The 5,912-nt window shown below is 41.2% G+C and overlaps 1 long non-coding RNA gene across 1 annotated transcript; it reads right to left on the reverse strand.

Annotated features, from left to right (window-relative positions):
- Nucleotides 1-201: 201 nt before the first annotated feature.
- Nucleotides 202-3,216, reverse strand: LOC129437642 (uncharacterized). The gene is made up of 2 exons (XR_012372885.1): nt 2,022-3,216; nt 202-1,933 (listed from the first exon to the last, which is right to left on the reverse strand). It is a non-coding gene; the product is annotated as an uncharacterized lncRNA (long non-coding RNA).
- Nucleotides 3,217-5,912: the final 2,696 nt, after the last annotated feature.

Here is a 5,912-nt window from a genome sequence, read left to right on the forward strand (position 1 = left end):
AATTGAGCAAATTATTCTGACCCACAATTGCATCAACTGTACCATAACGTTTGTTTCTTGAGCTAAAATTGCAATATAACACCTTTTTTCAAGGTCGTTTCAGCTACACTATGCATGGACACAGGTTAGAGCCCCTCCCACAGTGAATCATCAGTCTTTATTGATTGATGATTGGTTCTACCAGAAAGACTCGAAGATAGGTTAAGAATTGATATGCGTTTATTTAACAGTAGTTAGCAACCAAGGTTGGAATGTAACACAGTATAGTTCTTTGGCGTAGGCCCCGACCATAGTTCAAATCCGGGGGTCACGGATTCTTGCGGTTCCTGTCTGAAGATGAAGACAGGCCAGAATCTAATCCCCCTCAAGTATGGACGGAACCGACCTGGTGATGGTGGTAGGGAGGGTGGGTTGTAAATGCTGGCATCAGTATCTGCGAACGCAAAGACAGATGAGTACAAGCCTTATATACTCTCAGGGTGATTGATTGCGCCTTGTGAAATGAATGACGTAACATTCGAGTTTCCTGGTAGAACCTCCGCTACGCTACGCTAACATTTCTACCAGAAAGACTCGAAGATAGGTTAAGAATTGATATGCGTTTATTTAACAGTAGTTAGCAACCAAGGTTGGAATGTAACACAGTATAGTTCTTTGGCGTAGGCCCCGACCATAGTTCAAATCCGGGGGTCACGGATTCTTGCGGTTCCTGTCTGAAGATGAAGACAGGCCAGAATCTAATCCCCAAAAATTGATCACGATGATCAGTACCCACCAGTGTTTCTTTGAGGCTCCTGAAACAGATAAGAGAAATTGTTATCTACTGACATTGACGTATGCCGTAAGAGGCCATGGGATTGCTGCTTAGGCCATAGAAGGCAGCAATATGCCAGAGAGAGATAGGCTGGAGAGATAGGCTGAAAGATAGGCCGCGTAGGCCGTAGAAGGCAACGATATGCCTAATGGGAAAAGGCCGCATAGGCTTTAGAAGGCAACGATATGCCAGACAGAGATAGGCCGCGTAGGCCATAGAAAGCAACGATATGCCTAGTGAGAAAAAGCCGCTTGGGCCTTTGGAAGGCAACGATATGCCAGAGAAATAGGCCGCGTAGGCCATAGAAGGCAACGATATGCCAGACAGAGATAGGCTGGAGAAGTAGGCCGCGTAGGCCGTAGAAGGCAACAATATGCCTAGTGGGAAAAAGCCGCGTAGGCTTTAGAAGGCAACGATATGCCAGACAGAGATAGGCCGCGTAGGCCATAGAAAGCAACGATATGCCTAGTGAGAAAAGGCCGCGTAGGCCTTTGGAAGGCAACGATATGCCAGAGAAATAGGCCGCGTAGGCCATAGGAGGCAACGATATGCCAGATAGAGATAGGCCGCGTGGGCCATAGAATGCAACGATATGCCAGATAGAGATAGGCCGCGTAGGCCATAGAAGGCAACGATATGCCGAGTGAGAAAGGCCGCATGGCCATAGAAGGCAACGATATGCCGTGTTGAGAGAGGCTGTGTAGGCCATGAAGGGCAAAGATATGCCAGGGTTAGATAGGCCGCAAGGCCGTAGAAGGCAACGATATGCCCAGTAGGAAAAGCCAACAGGTTAGCTTGCAATAAGATTCACCACCACCAGTATTGATAAAAGGTACATACCATAAACATGTCCATAAATGTCGAACGTAATATCAGCAGTAGAGGATATCCGTAGAAGGCTGCCACGTTAGGCTTGATAGCAGAGAGGCCGCGTAGGCGCAGAAGGCAACGTTATGCCAAAGTAAGAAATGATATAAATGGCAAAGGCCATGATTTAGCATGGTTAAATACACCACCACCACCAGTAGTTTGCTTAAACATACCTTGATTACTGCTTGCCGATATTGAATTGACCGTCATTGTGGTTTCCTGCACACAATGAAATAAGGAGCTCGGCTCCTGATGAAGAGACACAATTGGTGTATGCATGCTTTTATATTGTCATTATAAAAGTAGGGAGAAGATTATGGTTACAAACAAATCTGACTGATGCTAAAGATTGCACGGTGTCACTGTCGTGTCTTGGGTTTCCCCAGTCTTGTACTCTTTATTTGAAGTTCTGTAAGTCATCCATGTCTGTAGTTCTTGTAGTTCGTTGGTCCTTGTTCTAGATTGTTTCCCCGGGTGTGTCTTGATATCTTGTTTACCCACATGAATATATAGTCCTTGTGTTTCAGTTGTCCTTTGTCGAGTGTAGTTTGCCGTCATCACTTTTTAGTCCTGTATTCTGGTCTTCATTCTAGTTCTGCTTTGTGCACTTTGGGTTTTTAAGAATTAAGCCATTGCATTTGGATCCGTTGCCTTGTCTTGCCTGCTTCGCCATGACTCACAGATGATTATAAAATTCTCCGTTTACGATGTAAATTAAAACCCCCAAAAACTGAGGCGCGGTATCAGTAGGGTTGTGCAGTTGATAGATGGATGTACTCCGAAAGTAATAGCCTTCTAGATTAAAGTTTACAGCTTAAACTTTGACTAACCATAATAGCATGATTAAACATGACATTTTTGTGCTAATAGTCTTACATGATATGCACTTAAGAAGTTCTGAATTATTTGTTGAATGAAGATCCTTTGCCACACTGGCGTTCCATAAACGATCGAAGTCCGCACCATACACGACCGCGTACGTGAAACGTGACAAACTGAGTGCACGCGGCAAGTGTGCATGGCCAAATACTAACGAAAGCTAATTTCTTGTACATGTAGCAATTATGCATGTTCAAATCCTTACAGCCGTTTGTAATAAGAGTTCCTGGAAGTCGATAAGGATGCCTGATGGTAATGCAGGCACTGAAAATAAAGCACTTATAGAACTGCATGTCCGTAGTCTGAGTAAAAACATGTATATAGTTTTAAAATAGCTTGCCTCATGTATGCAGCCGCGCTGTTATAAGTTTTAAATCCTAGCAGCTGGTGTAATGTGGTTATATGGAAAGTTGATGCATGTTTCGCTATTTTCTTAAGGATGCAGAGTAAGAAGATTGTATGCTTCTAATTCCAGACAAAGTTCCTTGTAAAGTTATCATTTAGAATCACAACTGCATGATTTTTGGCCTTCCCAAACGAAAGATTTCCATCGTGAAACAATCATCGCGATTCCTATGATCGTGGCTCTTCGTCGGTGGTACAGTATCGTACGGTGGGAAAAGTTCAAAGACGTACGTTTTCCTGGTCTTGCGTCCAAGATAGCCTATGTTGGACTTTAGGGCGTCCATCTGCATGTTCATAATTGGAGGAAAGACACAAATATCTAAATTGAATATTTATTGATCAGATATGAAAAAGTTTACAGCGCCGGGTTGTCTCAAGTCTTAACAGCAAGATTCGACCAACAACAACCAGCTCAGGACAAAAACATGGGTATTTATCGTCGTTCTTTCTTCAACATTCTCCTCCCCCAGATGGCTGTTTTCCTTATCAGATTCCATCACCACATACCTGTGGGGGGTTGCATAGCAAACAGACAGAAAGACATACACAGACCATTCTGTTCCCTGGGGCATTATGTCCTTATTTGGACATCTTTGTAACTTTGTAAAACATAATTATTCAACAACACAACAATACTCCATTGTTCATAAATTGGTTAAATGCATTCATTAGTTAAACATACTAATTTTCACTTTCTCTAAATGTAACATAGTTATAAAGCAAGCAACTTGTTTATTGAAACCATCTGTTCTGGGTGTTTTCCCTTCAGGGCTTTTTCTATAGCCCCCCTGGCTCCCACACACACATCAGCCACTTTGTGCCCTCGAGCATTTCATCCCTACATGTCAATGTCTTATTACAGGGCAATCTTCTACATTAGTCATGGGCACAAAGGCATAATCATTTATATATTTTAACACATTAATATTCATAGCAACATGTAATTTTATAAATCCAAACACCTCTACATGTAACAATCTGGAAATGATTGATTGCCAGTGAACTAATATCAAAAGCATGCACTTCTTTGTCTGTGTGTTTTCTCCTTAAAGCTTTGCTCTTATCTCGGCCATCACCAGCTGGAAATTCCTTCACTCAAGCTACCTCCCCCCAATAACCCTCCACACACAGACAGCTCTCTTGTACTCAGCACAGAAATCATTGTTTTAAAAATACACATGAATTAAGATTATAAACAGCACGACTAATAAAATAAAATAAAATCCCACACCTACAACAGCTTTCTGACAGTATCAGAAATTCAGCATGATCACCGCACAATGCGTTTGATGATATAATCTTGTCAGAGTAAAAAAAAATCCTGTGGTATATTCCAGGCTTTAAAAAAAACATTGAATTAAATTAGAAACAAGTTATTTCAGATTCATTCCAATTCTCCAGTCATGTTGGCATTCATTAAAACAGCATATGACGATTAGAATTAAATAGTTGAAACACATAAGATAATCGAACACCACTATATTCGAACATAACACCACTCGAAGAAATATTTAGACATTATTTCCATTGGGTTCCATGCTAAAACAAGAAGGAATTGTGTTTGTATTCTGTATAGCTGGTGACACAACCATTTCGGGCGAAACATATGTTGCCAACGTTCAACAGCACTTTAAATAGGAATTACGTGATGTGATTTATAGCTAGCAGTCACATTACATCTTCAAACCAGTATCCAGACATCCGCTGTAGCCTACCCATACGCATATTCTGTGTGCCTGCGTCGCCAATAAAGCACAAAGCACTTAATGGTTTAAACTGATCCATCCTGTTGTATTCTTGAAGAGGCAAGGCGCGCGTTTTTCAACTTTAAGTGAGGTCTACTGCATACAAACAAACTCGACATGAGGGTTTACAGGCTCAACTAGTTGAGACATCCACATAATGCACACTGATCAAAACACGGCAAGCCCTTAGGAATAACACCAATGCACGTAATTGTATTAAAGACACCACACAACATCAGCTCCGTCTCCATATTACGCTGTAAGACATAGTCATTCTATCTTTCGGTTGTAAAAGCATGTACTGTGCACTATCAGCCAATCCAGCATAATGAATAAGAGAGCTTACCTTAGGAGAAGATAATTCCAAATACATAGATGGGATGTTCAGCGCAACCGAGCTCGGATAAGAAGTTGACTGAGATCTGGAATAAAGTCTCATTTGAAAAGTACAGTTAAAAGTTGATGCATTCTCGTACTTTATACATGTGCATAACTGAAGATCTTAAAGCACAAAGCTTTAGATGGAAACATTTATGCTGAACCCCGTGCTCAAAATTGACAATATGCATTACTGTTGCCATTCGACCACACACACACACACTTACGATTTGCTCAGCAACAAAATGTGTGCTTGAAAACTTTACGCTGTATGACCAGGATTTATTCTCCAATGATATATTAATGGTGTATCCTACCATAAGATTTAAAGTTCGTAAAATAGCGTATCCCCGTATCCTTAAAGTCTGTAATTAGGGTCAGGTGAGTGAAGATCTAACGTGAATATTTGCATTTGATATGAACAGTTTGCATGAATACTGTTAGGCATTAAGCAACTTGCATTGTAGTACCGTAGCAGGTATAGGACGTTGCAAGACCTGTTACATGAATAAATAGTACCTTATATTATTGATGTTTTAGGGAAACACTGAAAGGGACAGTTCAGATGAAGCTCGTATACTTTGCGCATTCCTTATTCCAATGAAACACGCGAACATTAGACCGCGTCATTTGCCTGTTTGCAGCATGTCATGCATTGCATACACGCGGAATTTAATGTGTGAAATTTTCGCGAGCAATAGTCTCTTCATCCAAGTCGATTCCATGTCTTTGCTTCACAAAACATTCGCGTACGGTTAAAACCAATAATAAGCGGAGCATTTGGTATTGTAGATGAAAGACAAAGATCCTGTGATGAGGTA

This window comes from Misgurnus anguillicaudatus, chromosome 13 (assembly GCF_027580225.2).
Source record: "Misgurnus anguillicaudatus chromosome 13, ASM2758022v2, whole genome shotgun sequence".
NCBI classification, from domain to species: domain Eukaryota; kingdom Metazoa; phylum Chordata; class Actinopteri; order Cypriniformes; family Cobitidae; genus Misgurnus; species Misgurnus anguillicaudatus.